The sequence below is a fragment of the Pseudophryne corroboree genome, chromosome 7 (genome assembly GCF_028390025.1).
Source record: "Pseudophryne corroboree isolate aPseCor3 chromosome 7, aPseCor3.hap2, whole genome shotgun sequence".
Lineage (NCBI taxonomy): Eukaryota > Metazoa > Chordata > Amphibia > Anura > Myobatrachidae > Pseudophryne > Pseudophryne corroboree.
This window is the reverse complement of record NC_086450.1, coordinates 276,347,483-276,362,670: the sequence shown is the minus strand read 5'-3', so window position 1 is coordinate 276,362,670 and position 15,188 is coordinate 276,347,483. Positions and strand designations below refer to the sequence as shown.

General features: G+C 46.0%; 1 long non-coding RNA gene across 1 annotated transcript; it reads right to left on the bottom strand.

Moving 5' to 3' along the window:
* Positions 1 to 4,039: 4,039 nt before the first annotated feature.
* On the bottom strand, positions 4,040 to 12,361 carry LOC134943581 (uncharacterized). The gene is made up of 3 exons (XR_010181622.1): positions 12,285 to 12,361; positions 5,176 to 5,292; positions 4,040 to 4,659 (listed from the first exon to the last, which is right to left on the bottom strand). It is a non-coding gene; the product is annotated as an uncharacterized LOC134943581 (long non-coding RNA).
* Positions 12,362 to 15,188: the final 2,827 nt, after the last annotated feature.

Genomic DNA, 15,188 nt, shown 5'->3' with positions numbered 1-15,188 from the left:
GGTAACCTCTATGGAGCAAGCTTTCAAGCTGCACATTTGCAGTTAGGTTCATTTGCAAAATTGTGGTGTGTCAAGATTTTTGCATACTGTAATAAAAACTATAATTGTCATTTATCTGGAGGGATAGGAGAGTTTGGTAATTCCATGTGGCAGGCGACTGAAGGCCTGATTCAGAGTTGCATGCTATGCCAATGTTTCTGCAATTGAGTGATTATTGGCTGACTGTGCCTGTGCAGCAATCACACTGCACATGAGTAAAGGTTCCTTTGCTGGTCCACTCGCAGTGAGAATTTAATAGCAGAGTGATTGACAGGAAGTGACTGTTTAGGGGAGTTGGCAGCAAAAATGCAGTCATGTTATGGTCATTTTGGGGATGTGTATATGCTGTCAGCTGCGATCATGTATACAGAGAAACATGGCATCTGCATCACTACATGTGTAATGTTATTTGAACAGCAACACCCCTATGTTTTACAGCATACAACAGTGTGCTTTTAATTTTTAACAACTGCACCCCTGAATTTTTACAACATACAGGGCCAGCAACACCCCTATATTTTACAGCATACAACAGTGTGCTTTTAATTTTTAACAACTGCACCCCTGAATTTTTACAACATACAGGGCCAGCAATACCCCTATATTTTCCAGCATACAGGAGAGGACAGTGCCCCTGCACCCTGTACAACACAGTGAAAGCCAGTACAGCAACACCCATGTACAGCTGTAGCACATTAAATACCAGAGACAGCCAGGGCAGCAAACACAGCACAGGTACACCACAGTGACTGCAACAGCACCCCTACAGAGCACACACTAAACCCACCCAACGCCACCACCCTCAGAGAGAGACACAGAGGTCTGTCTCCCTCACTCTCCAAGTCCGGAGTGAAAATGGCGGTGACATGCGACTGTTTATTTGGAATCCAAATCTCGTGAGAATCAGATAGCAGGATGATGACGTTTTGCCTTGTTCTGATTTCCAAGTCTCGTGGGAAGTCCCGAGCCGGACTTGGATCCGGGCTCAGAGCGTAATGTTCAGGGGGTTCAGTTCTCAGGGAATCGAACCCGCTCATATTTAGTAAAAGACATATATTATTTTGCAAGTAAAAGATAATAATCAGCAAATAGTATAAGACTTGGGTCCTCGTTCAGCTTCAGTTGCAATTTTGCTAAAAGAGCAAAACTGCCACTGGCTGCAATCACATGCTGGGAGGTGCCCAGCATAGGGCAAGGCCGCCCAGCATGCAAGTGCCTGCCAGCATTGCGATTGCATTGTTCACATCGCTGATTTGTACAAGCCTCCATGCCTCTGCAGCCAGACTGTGAAGGCAGACGCAGGGCGGGCATTTTCTGGGTTGCAGCGGGTGCATGTGAGTGGCTGCCCTAAACCTTCATCCTTTATCATTGCCACTCCTTCTCCTGCATTTTTTCTGCAATGCCTGCGTTTTTCTAAGCACTCCCTGAAAACGGTCAGTTGACACCCAGAAACGCCCACTTCATGTCAATCTTCCTGCGATCGGCCGTGCGACAGGAATGCTCGTTAGACTCTGTGTAAACCAACGATGCTCACTTTACCTGTACAACGTGCCTACGTATTGCGGTACATACGCATGCGCAGAAATGTCAATTTTTAGCCTGATCACTGCGCTGCGAACAGCGGCAGCTAGTGATCAACTCGGAATGACCCCCCCATATAAATATTCTGACCATGTTTATATATTATTTACAGTACATAATGATTGTCAACATATTGTTTATGTTGACATTTTAGTTGTCTACATAAAGTACCTGTTGACATTTTGGTTGTCTAATTTATTTTTTTATTATTATTTGTTTATTGAAAAAATTCCAAATACACAATATACAAAATTAAGTATAAAGTACAACATAAGGGGAATAAGAGCCAACAGGGAATGGTTAATGATAAAAGAAACAGGAAAACAGACCAATATAAAGAGTAACAAACAAATGGGAGGTATGGGAAAGTGAGTAGCCAAAATTATATTTGGGTATCTCCTGGACATATCAGAAATCTTGTTGGTGACCTAAAAGTGACATGTAGGTAAAGGCAAAGGGTGGAAGACATAGAATAGGAAAAGAGGAAAGATGAAGCTACTGTACATAAACAGAGGAAGGAAGGGAGCGAGGGCAGACACACTGTATCGCCACAGTCAAAATATCTGGGACATTAGGTTATAGAGCTGTATCATGTATTATGGAGGTTCTGCCTAAAAGTAACCTGTCCATGGAGACTAAACTTCCATGAAGTGGCCTGGGATATCAAGCAACACAGAGGTGATCCTTTTCCATTCTGTAAATGGACTATATCATATTAATAATGACTTACAGGGAGAGCGGGGACCGGGGAGGATGATTTCCATTTGGAAGCAATATGGCATTTAGCCACAGTCAGATTATTAAATATTGAAGTGGTTGTTGAGTGTGTGTAATGGTCCAGAATGGTAAGGAATGTAATGGAGAATTGGGCATTGGTATACCAGTAATAGATTAAATTAAGTCACACATTTTCCTCCAAAAGGATTTAATGTGAGTGCAGGATCACCAGATGTGCAACAGGGTTCATTGCTGGACACAAAAATGCCAGCATACAGTAACTCTGAGGCAGCAGGATAAATCGAGAGTTTTCCTTTATTCATAAATAAATACAGATCTTAATGACCTCCAGCCTAATTTCAGACAACTTCTCAGGAGTCAGAGTCTTGCCCATGTCTTACAAGAAGGAATTATAAAAGTGGTGGATTTGAAGGAAATGGTAAAATGCCTAATGTGAAATGGAGAACTGAGTCTGTAAGCTAGCAAAGCCAGGGAAGGTTTGCAGAGGTACAATATCCAAATAGAAAAGAATGTTTTGGCATATCCACGAGTGGAATAACCAATGACCAATGATTAAGCCCAGAGGGAACACATGCTTATTCCAAAGAGGAGTTAGCAAGGGATGAAAGGTGTAAAGATGACAGAATTTAGTGCAAAGGTTTTATGTGTGGATAGTGAAGAAGACGGTAAGCAACAAATGAGTGTTCTTAGGGCGGTTTGAGGCTGAGCTCCATAGAAGACTAGACAGGGAGTAGGCGGATAAAATATCAGCATCAATAGTTGTCCATACCCTCTGTACAGGGGAGCATTCCACTGTATACAGTACATGAGACAAAATGCACTGCCCCAAAAATATTTAATGAGCTCAGGCATTCAAACCCAGTGATTTTGCAGGGATAGGTATCAGGAGTGTCTGCCAGAGATAAAGAAGATTAATTTTATCTGCTGCCATATGCCAAGCCACAAAATTAATTGTTTATATTAAGTGGAGAGATCAGATCTGACAGAGAAAACATTCAAGGGAAGTTGGCAGTGTACAATTCTGTGTATGATCTGGTGAGGTAAATCCCTAAGTATTACATTTGTGAGGTTGTTACAGGAATGGGTAGGAAGTATGGAGAAATGTGAGGTCTGCCAGAGGAATATTAAGATCCAATGTTTCAGATTTGTTGGTTTTGACTTTGTAGTTAGAGAATAGACCACAGCAGTCTATTTCCTCAAATAGGCTCGAAAGCGAGCATTGTGGGTTTGTCAAGATCAGGATCACAACAATACAATGTTATCTTGTGATCCGTACTGTTAACGGTGATAACTGAGAAGTTGTTGTGTAATCAGATTTCGGCAGCCAGTGGTTCAATCGCCAAAATAGGATGGGAGAGAATGGATAGCCTGGTCATGGTCCACTATCAATGATGAAAGGATCAGATGATAAGCCATTTACCAGTATGATTGTCTATGTCTTAAATGTTGACATAATATATATATCATTGATGATATAAGAGTCATGAGAATGATGAAAAAAATGAGAAATTATCTCTCAATGGACAAAAATTATTATAAATAAATGGAAAACATAAAATATGGGAAGCATGAATACATATAAATATAAAAGCTAAAAAAATAGACAGATGAAAACAATATAAGAAAATGTGAAAAAAGGCAAAAAAGGAAAAATAGAAAATAAAAAAAAATTATTCTCAACAAATAATACTTTGTAGATATATTATTGATTCATGACAGTAAGAGAATACAATAAAAACAATCCAACATCCTCCTCAAATGGCATTCAATTTAGACTAAAAATGTACCATGATACTGTAGGTGGATTTGGCTGATGGAGAGTGAGTACTACGCCTGTTGGCATGGCATAACTTGCATATCTTGCATGCGTGGAAAGTGGAACATACAGTATAAATAAGTGATTGTATAGTATAGTGCATTATGCATGTTTTGACGATCAGACATGTAGAATTTGTTTGAGAAGGTCATTCCTGCATAAGCCATGTACAGTAAGGGAGTATTCACACAACTGCTGTCCATGTTGTCAAGCAGTTTTGCAGATATACGCAATGAAAGAATGCACACAATTTTCACCAGCAGCATAGACATCATGGTGATGATGATTCAGAGAAAACATGACCTCATCAATTCTCGCTGGATGATTGCCGAGTCACCAGCATACTTGACAATGGTGCTGTTAACACACTCATCCTTATTAGCTGAATGATTGTTCACGTTTGTGTCTCTTTAAAGTGAAGTGATCTGATATTTCGGCTAATGGTCCTTTATTTGTACCATTCATCTTGCTAACTGAGTGATTGCCTGCAAACAGAAATGAAACAATTATGTTGTAATTTCTTCTTTCTACCCTTATATTCAGGGTTGTTTGGAATATATTTTCAAGGGTATTTATTTAACTCTGCAGAAATGTGAGGACATAGGCTTCAAAAGAGCCTGTCCCAGTGAAGGCAAAAGAGTAAAGTGATCACTTACAGGATCACTTTACTTTCAGTTTTGGACCCTAGCAGGGCCGACTCTACCATTAGGCAGCTTTAGGCGGCTGCCTAGGGGCACCGTGCCCTGGAGGGCGCCACTGAATTCGTCTAGCAAAAAATGTAAAATGTATGTGGTCTCCTCCTTTTACACTGCGCTGGCTGCTGCTGCCAGTCTATTCAGGTGCAGCCGTCACTATCAGGCTGTACCACATAGTGCCTCAGCGCATCCTTCATGCCGACACATGTAACATCAAGTCAGGTGAAGGCACATAAGAGGCGGATGTATCTATGACCCCCGAGGGGCACTCACACAGCCACTCCTCATAGCCCTGATGTACTTTACCTCCTCTAGACCTCTGGATCCCAGATCTCCAGCAGCAAGCAGCACCTGACTTCATGTCTGGACCCAGCAGCGTCGCTGTATTGCTGCTGTCATCCTCAAAGGGGAATACTGCCAATGCTGAGGGTAAACAAGAAAATAACTTAAGGTAAGTAAGCCATGGGGGTTTTGGGGGTCCGCAGACAGTACAGATCTTACAGCCCATTGGGTGGTTTGCATTTGCAAACAAGGGTTGGGGCTGTGAGACCTGGCGCTGGCATAAGTTGGTCGCCATTCCAAACCCAACCCCAATTAAATATCCCCAGACCCATATACAGTGTATGTATGTATGTATGTATGTATGTATATATATATATATATATATAAAAATTGAAATTGGCCTCATTGTCCTATACGATTCCTAACATGCTGGCTAGCGTGTATATATAAAGAATAGATGGCACTCAAGGACTTCAAAGTGAAAGCAAAATGTGGTGACTTTGTTACAATATACTTTATCACTTCGAAAGTCTTTGAGTGTTGTACATTTTCTCTGTATATGTATAATGATTCAATTCACCCCAGCCCACCTAGTGGACACCTGCATCTCCCCACCGGGAGGTTGGGGGGGGGGGGGGGTTTGTAGGTTAGGGGGTGATGGGCTGAAGTTTTGCCTAGGGTGCAGCGAGACCTTGCACCGGCCCTGGACCCTAGTGGTGCAAAGTTTTATCCCATAGGTTACAATAGGTTTATAAAGAGCAAAGGAAGAAAGTCCAATCTAGATACTTCTCCCATATTTGAGGTAATCTAGGTTCTAAAACTGATACAGGAGAATTACAATATATGAGGATTGGTTGTCTACCCACAGTCAAATTTATAATGTAAAACAATTAGAGAAAAGAACACTCTTTAGTGTTCGAAGAGCTGTAAGGAAATTGCCTTCAGCTATTTCTTCAGCTGCAGGTAAAAATAAGATTTTACTCATCGGTAAATCTATTTCTCGTAGTCCGTAGTGGATGCTGGGGACTCCGTAAGTACCATGGGGAATAGACGGGCTCCGCAGGAGACTAGGCACTCTATAAGAAAGATTTAGTACTATCTGGTGTGCACTGGCTCCTCCCTCTATGCCCCTCCTCCAGACCTCAGTTAGGATACTGTGCCCGGAAGAGCTGATACAATAAGGAAGGATTTTGAATCCCGGGTAAGACTCATACCAGCCACACCAATCACACCGTATAACTCGTGATATTATACCCAGTTAACAGTATGAAATATAACTGAGCCTCTCAACAGATGGCTCAACAATAACCCTTTAGTTAGGCAATAACTATATACAAGTATTGCAGACAAGCCGCACTTGGGATGGGCGCCCAGCATCCACTACGGACTACGAGAAATAGATTTACCGGTGAGTAAAATCTTATTTTCTCTGACGTCCTAGTGGATGCTGGGGACTCCGTAAGGACCATGGGGATTATACCAAAGCTCCCAAACGGGCGGGAGAGTGCGGATGACTCTGCAGCACCGAATGAGAGAACTCAAGGTCCTCCTCAGCCAGGGTATCAAATTTGTAGAATTTAGCAAACGTGTTTGCCCCTGACCAAGTTGCAGCTCGGCAAAGTTGTAAAGCCGAGACCCCTCGGGCAGCCGCCCAAGATGAGCCCACCTTCCTCGTGGAATGGGCTTTCACTGATTTAGGATGCGGCAATCCAGCCGCAGAATGCGCCAGCTGAATTGTGCTACAAATCCAGCGAGCAATAGTCTGCTTAGAAGCAGGAGCACCTATTTTGCTGGGTGCATACAGGATAAAAAGCGAGTCAGTTTTCCTGACTCCAGCCGTCCTGGAAACATAAATTTTCAAGGCCCTGACTACGTCCAGTAACTTGGAATCCTCCAAGTCCCTAGTAGCCGCAGGCACCACAATAGGTTGGTTCAAGTGAAATGCCGATACCACCTTAGGGAGAAACTGGGGACGAGTCCTCAATTCTGCCCTATCCATATGGAAAATCAGATAAGGGCTTTTACATGACAAAGCCGCCAATTCTGACACACGCCTGGCCAAAGCCAAGGCCAATAACATGACCACTTTCCACGTGAGATATTTCAGATCCACAGTTTTAAGTGGTTCAAACCAATGTGATTTTAGGAAACTCAACACCACATTGAGATCCCAAGGTGCCACAGGAGGCACAAAAGGGGGCTGAATATGAAGCACTCCCTTTACAAAAGTCTGAACTTCAGGCAGTGAAGCCAGTTCTTTCTGGAAGAAAATCGACAGAGCCGAAATCTGGACCTTAATGGAACCCAATTTTAGGCCCATAGTCACCCCCGACTGTAGGAAGTGCAGAAAACGACCCAGCTGAAATTCCTCAGTAGGGGCCTTCCTGGCCTCACACCACGCAACATATTTTCGCCAAATGCGGTGATAATGGTTTGCGGTTACTTCTTTCCTGGCTTTTATCAGCGTAGGAATGACTTCCTCCGGAATGCCCTTTTCCTTTAGGATCCGGAATTCAACCGCCATGCCGTCAAACACAGCCGCGGTAAGTCTTGGAACAGACAGGGCCCCTGCTGTAGCAGATCCTGTCTGAGCGGTAGAGGCCATGGGTCCTTTGATATCATTTCTTGAAGTTCTGGGTACCAAGCTCTTCTTGGCCAATCCGGAACCACGAGTATCGTTCTTACTCCTCGCCTTCTTATTATTCTCAGTACCTTTGGTATGAGAGGCAGAGGAGGGAACACATAAACCGACTGGTACACCCACGGTGTCACTAGAGCGTCCACAGCTATCGCCTGAGGGTCCCTTGACCTGGCGCAATATCTCTTTAGCTTTTTGTTGAGGCGGGACGCCATCATGTCCACCTGTGGCCTTTCCCAACGGTTTGTCAACAGTAGGAAGACTTCTGGATGAAGTCCCCACTCTCCCGGGTGTAGGTCGTGTCTGCTGAGGAAGTCTGCTTCCCAGTTGTCCACTCCCGGAATGAACACTGCTGGACAGTGCTAGTACGTGATTTTCCGCCCATCGGAGAATCCTTGTGGCTTCTGCCATCGCCATCCTGCTTCTTGTGCTGCCCTGTCGGTTTACATGGGCGACTGCCGTGATGTTGTCTGATTGGATCAGAACCGGCTGGTTTTGAAGCAGGGGCCTTGCCTGACTTAGGGCATTGTAAATGGCCCTCAGTTCCAGAATATTTATGTGTAGGGACGACTCCTGACTTGACCAAAGTCCCTGGAAATTTCTTCCCTGTGCGACTGCGCCCCAGCCTCGAAGGCTGGCATCCGTGGTCACCAGGACCCAGTCCTGTATGCCGAATCTGCGGCCCTCTAGAAGATGAGCACTCTGCAGCCACCACAGTAGAGACACCCTGGTCCTTGGAGACAGGGTTATCAGTTGATGCATCTGAAGATGCGATCCCGACCACTTGTCCAAGAGGTCCCACTGGAAGGTCCTTGCATGGAACCTGCCGAATGGAATTGCTTTGTATGAAGCCACCATTTTTCCCAGGACTCGTGTGCAGTGATGCACCAATACCCGTTTTGGTTTTAGGAGGTCTCTGACTAGAGATGACAGCTCCTTGGCTTTCTCCTGCGGGAGAAACACTTTTTTCTGTTCTGTGTCCAGAATCATCCCCAGGAACAGTAAGCGTGTGGAAGGAACTAGTTGTGACTTTGGAATGTTTAGAATCCAGCCATGCTGTTGTAGCACTTCCCGAGATAGTTCTACTCCGACCAGTAACTGCTCCCTGGACCTCGCCTTTATTAGGAGATCGTCCACGTACGGGATAATTAAAACTCCCTTTTTTCGAAGGAGTATCATCATTTCTGCCATTACCTTGGTAAACACCCTCGGTGCCGTGGACAGTCCAAACGGTAGTGTCTGGAATTGGTAATGGCAATCCTGTACCACAAATCTGAGGTACTCCTGGTGAGGAAGGTAAATTGGGACATGCAGGTAAGCATCCTTGATGTCCAGGGATACCATGTAATCCCCCTCGTCCAGGCTTGCAATAACCGCCCTGAGCGATTCCATCTTGAACTTGAATCTTTTTATGTATGTGTTCAAGGATTTCAAATTTAAAATGGGTCTCACCGAACCGTCCGGTTTCGGTACCACAAACAGTGTGGAATAGTAACCCCGTCCTTGTTGAAGTAGGGGTACCTTGACTATCACCTGCTGGGAATACAGCTTGTGAATTGCCTCTAGTACAGCCTCCCTGCCCGAGGGAGTTGTCGGTAAGGCCGATTTGAGGAAACGGCGGGGGGGAGGCGCCTCGAATTCCAGCTTGTACCCCTGAGATACTACTTGAAGGATCCAGGGATCCACCCGTGAGCGAACCCACTGATCGCTGACATTTTTGAGGTGGCCCCCCACCGTACCTGGCTCCGCCTGTGGAGCCCCACCGTCATGCGGCGGATTTGGAAGAAGCGGGGGAGGACTTTTGTTCCTGGGAACCTGCTGTGTGTTGCAGCTTTTTTCCCCTTCCTCTGCCTCTAGACAGAAAGGACCCGCCTTTTCCCCGCCTGTTTTTCTGGGGTCGAAAGGACTGTACCTGATAATACGGCGCTTTCTTAGGCTGTGAGGGGACATGGGGCAAAAATGCTGACTTCCCAGCTGTTGCTGTGGAAACAAGGTCTGAGAGACCATCCCCGAATAACTCCTCACCCTTATAAGGCAAAACTTCCATGTGCCTTTTAGAATCTGCATCCCCTGTCCACTGCCGAGTCCATAAGCCTCTCCTAGCAGAAATGGACAAAGCACTTATTCTAGATGCCAGCCGGCAGATCTCCCTCTGTGCATCTCTCATGTACAAGACTGAGTCTTTTATATGCTCTACGGTTAGCAATATAGTGTCCCTGTCTAGGGTGTCAATATTTTCTGACAGGGAATCTGACCAAGCAGCAGCAGCACTGCACATCCACGCTGAAGCAATAGCTGGTCTCAGTATAACACCAGTGTGTGTATATATAGACTTTAGGATAGCCTCCTGCTTTCTATCAGCAGGTTCCTTTAGGGCGGCCGTATCCGGAGACGGTAGTGCCACCTTTTTAGACAAACGTGTGAGCGCTTTATCCACCCTAGGGGGAGTTTCCCAACGTGACCTATCCTCTGGCAAAAAAGGGAACGCCATTAGTAATTTTTTTGAAATCACCAATTTTTTATCGGGGAAAGCCCACGCTTCTTCACACACTTCATTTAATTCTTCAGATGGGGGAAAAACTATTGGTAGTTTTTTCTCCCCAAACATAATACCCTTTTTTGAGGTACCTGGGTTTATATCAGAAATGTGTAATACCTCTTTCATTGCCTCAATCATGCAACGAATGGCCCTAGTGGACATTAAATTTGACTCATCGTCGTCGACACTGGTATCAGTATCCGTGTCGACATCTGTGTCTGCCATCTGAGGTAGTGGGCGTTTCAGAGCCCCTGATGGCCTTTGAAGTGTCTGGGCAGGCACGAGCTGAGAAGCCGGCTGTCCCGCATTTGGCATGTCGTCAAATTTTTTATGTAAGGAGTCGACACGTGCACGTAATTCCTTCCATAAATCCATCCACTCAGGTGTCTGCCCCGCAGGGGGTGACATCACATTTATAGGCATCTGCTCCGCCTCCACATAAGCCTCCTCATCAAACATGTCGACACAGCCGTACCGACACACCGCACACACACAGGGAATGCTCTTAAAGGAGACAGGACCCCACAAAAGCCCTTTGGGGAGACAGAGAGAGAGTATGCCAGCACACACCAGAGCGCTATATAATGCAGGGACTAACTGAATTATGTCCCCTTATAGCTGCTATAAGTTATACTGCGCCTAAATTTAGTGCCCCCCCTCTCTTTTTTACCCTTTCTGTAGTGTAGACTGCAGGGGAGAGTCATGGAGCTTCCTTCCAGCGGAACTGTGAGGGAGAAATGGCGCCAGTGTGCTGAGGGAGATGGCTCCGCCCCTTTTTCGGCTGACTTTTCTCCCGCTTTTTTCTGTATTCTGGCAGGGGTAATTACCACATATATAGCCTCTGGGGCTATATATTGTGGTTATTTTGCCAGCCAAGGTGTTTTTATTGCTGCTCAGGGCGCCCCCCCCCCCAGCGCCCTGCACCCTCAGTGACCGGAGTGTGAAGTGTGTATGAGGAGCAATGGCGCACAGCTGCAGTGCTGTGCGCTACCTTGGTGAAGACTGAAGTCTTCTGCCGCCGATTTTCCGGATCATCTTCTTGCTTCTGGCTCTGTAAGGGGGACGGCGGCGCGGCTCCGGGAACGAACACCAAGGACGGGTCCTGCGGTCGATCCCTCTGGAGCTAATGGTGTCCAGTAGCCTAAGAAGCCCAAGATAGCTGCAAGCAGGTAGGTTCACTTCTTCTCCCCTTAGTCCCTCGTTGCAGTGAGCCTGTTGCCAGCAGGTCTCACTGTAAAATAAAAAACCTAACATATACTTTCTTTCTAGGAGCTCAGGAGAGCCCCTAGTGTGCATCCAGCTCGGCCGGGCACAGAAATCTTAATTGAGGTCTGGAGGAGGGGCATAGAGGGAGGAGCCAGTGCACACCAGATAGTACTAAATCTTTCTTATAGAGTGCCCAGTCTCCTGCGGAGCCCGTCTATTCCCCATGGTCCTTACGGAGTCCCCAGCATCCACTAGGACGTCAGAGAAACAATGTTACAGTTATGGATTCCAAATACTCATCCAGCTATCAAAATATTTAAAGAGAAACTCTTTTTCATTTTCCATATGGATTGGCTGAAGGCGTCTCTTTAAATAGAGGTCCAAACTAAGAAGTTTTTAGCAACTTGGAAGAATTTCATATAGTTTATTACATTTTCTGCAAAAAAGCTATATCTCAATGTTTTCATAGCACTCTGTGATATGAGACCCGTTTTTTACTTAATGACCCCCCAATTTTCTTTTGACTTTGTATACTATTACATAAGGTTTTTTATAGGCAATGTGCTTATGTGTATCAGTACTGTCATTTTGTGATGACTCTGGAATTTGTAATTTCATATTGTTATGGACTTTGACTTACAGTATATACTTGTATTTTATTATGCTGAAAACTGAATGATCTTCTTGTCACATACTGTATGAAAGCTTTAATAAAAGAAAAATAGTTTAAATAAACAAAATTGTAACTACCTTGTAGTTTCTTTGTAGCCACTAATGAAGAAAATATGCGAGAGTTGGTTATGCTCCCCAGAGTCAGATATACAGTATAATGTAATTCAATTAGAGAAAAGAACACTCTTTTTGGGGGGCACTCTTTATTGTTTATTATTTCACAATAAATAATGCCCCCCAAAAATAGTCTTCTTTCCTCAAATTGTATTACAATAGGTTTATATTGTCTAAGGTCAGTGTTAGCTAAGAAGTCTGAGTTTCAAAAATGTAAGCTTGGTAAACTGCTTCAGACTTCAGTCTCCACTGTGAGAAATGGAACTAGGGAATCCTGTGTTAGTTTGCCTTCTGCTCTAGTGAATTTTAGCCATGTGATCTTACCAACATTATTTAAGTTATTTCGGCATCATTCCCCCTTTTTCATATTTCACATCATTAGTGTTTGCCATAAATATTTGAAAAAAATAAACAAAAAATACGCGTTAATTATTTATTTTTTTGCGTTCTCTTCACCCACCTAAAGGTAACCACATTAATTTGTATTTTCAAACTTGCAACATATAAACCCTCTATAAACTGTTGCTGGTTAAATAAATAAATCCCTGTTTCTATAATAGTGTCTAAAAACGTCAACCAACCCCCATTTAGACAAGTGATATACTGTATGAAATATAAATTGTGTAATTATTATTATTAATAGTATTTGTTCATATAGTTCCAACCTATTCCATTGTGCTATGCAATTGGGGAAAAAAAACTGTAAAAAACTGAGACTGAGTAATATCGGACAAGGAAATAATAATTCTCTGCTCACAAGGCTTGAATTTGATGAGTGCTACATATTGTAAATGGGAACAGCAAGACTGAAAAGCAAAATATTCCTGGTGGGCTATATAATACAGTCGCAATGTTTACAAAAACATTTTAGTTAAGGATGGGATGAGCACAGGAGAAGGGTCTTGTCTGATTTGTGAAGATTTAGGATCAAAAGAAGAAGTAGTGGAGTAGAAAGACTAGAAGAGAGTAAATACTCCATCTTCATTTGTGGGCTCAAATGAAGAGATGGTGTCTTATTGTGACTAGAGAAGAGCAGCAGTAGCGGATCTTGCCACGGGCAAGCAGGACTTTTGCCCGGGGCGCCGCCTTCTGGAGGGCGCAGGGCGCCGCACCAGGGCAAGATCCGCTGCTGCTGTGTGCCCCCCGCTGCCCCCCTGCTGCCGCTGGCCGCTGCCGCTGGGAAGGGAAACTAGACGCGTACGCATCTAGTTTCCCTTCGTGGAGAGGTCCTTTACTGTGCGGTGCGTGATGACGTCACCGCACAGCAAAGTTCCTCTCCACAAAGGGAACTAGACGCTACGCATCTAGTTTCCCTTCGTGGAGAGGACCTTTGCTGTGCGCGATGACGTCATCATGCACCGCACATCATTTCAGTCTGTATAAGGGGGCGTAAATGACCACGCCCCCTGTATGAAGCCACGTCCCCTAATGCCGCCCAGGGCGCCAGAAGCCCCGGAACCGGCCCTGAAGAGCAGGTCCATCTTCATTTGTGGGCTCAAATGAAGAGATGGTGTCTTATTGTGACTAGAGATGAGCAGCAGTAGCAGATCTTGCCACGGGCAAGCAGGACTTTTGCCCGGGGCACCGCCTTCCGGAGGGCGCAGGGCGCCATCCGGAGGGCGCCGCACCAGGGCAAGATCCGCTGCTGCCGTGTGCCCCCCGCTGCCCCCGGTTGCCGCTGGCCGATGGGAAGGGAAACTAGACACGTACGCGTCTAGTTTCCCTTCGTGGAGAGGACCTTTGCTGTGCGGTGCGCGATGACGTCATCACGCACCGCACATAATTTCAGTCTGTACAGTGGACGTAAATGACCACGCCCCCTGTATGAAGCCACACCCCCTAATGCCGCCCAGGGCGCCAGAAGCCCCGGCCCTGATGAGCAGGTCCATCTTCATTTGTGGGCTCAAATGAAGAGATGGTGTCTTATTGTGACTAGCCCGTGGCAAGATCCGCTACTGCTGCTCAGCAGTAGCGGATATTGCCACGGGCAAGCAGGACTTTTGCCCGGGGCACCGCCTTCCGGAGGGCGCAGGGCGCCATCCAGAGGGCGCTGCACCAGGGCAAGATCCGCTGCTGCCGTGTGCCCCCCGCTGCCCCCCTGCTGCCGCTGGCCGATGGGAAGGGAAACTAGACGCGTACGCGTCTAGTTTCCCTTAGTGGAGAGGACCTTTGCTGTGCGCGATGACGTCATCACGCACCGCACATAATTTCAGTCTGTACAGGGGGCGTAAATGACCACACCCCCTGTATGAAGCCACGCCCCCTAATGCCGCCCGGGCCGCCAGAAGCCCTGGAACCGGCCCTGATGAGCAGGTCCAGTTCTCTGAGAACCACACCAACGACACACCCCAACATAAGGGATTTGTGGTGATCAAAGCAACCACTCAGACCTTCCTGCCTACCCCGGATCCCATATCAAGGCAAAACCTCTGGATCGCACTGTCGGATCTTGAGGGTTTGCCTTGGGCGTCAGTCCCATTGAATTCAATGAGCTGACCACTGATTGGCTGAGAGAGGCATCTGTAATGGCTCTCAGCCAATCAGCAGGTCCCCATAGACTATAATGGAGCAAGATGGTGGCCCCAACTGCACTGCCGACACCGCCGTCTGCACTTGTGACACTATCATCCACACTGCCAACACTCCCACATTGCCAACACCCCTGCATTGAGGACACCACCGGCACTTCTGCACTATCAACACAGCATGTACCCCAGCACAGAGGACACCACCAGCCACCCCGCACTGTCCACATTACTGGCACCCTCACAGAGAGGACACAACCGGCATGCCATGCAGCCTACACCAGCAGCACTGCAGTAGACACAGACGGCATCCCAACACTGCTGGCACACCCGCACAGAGGAC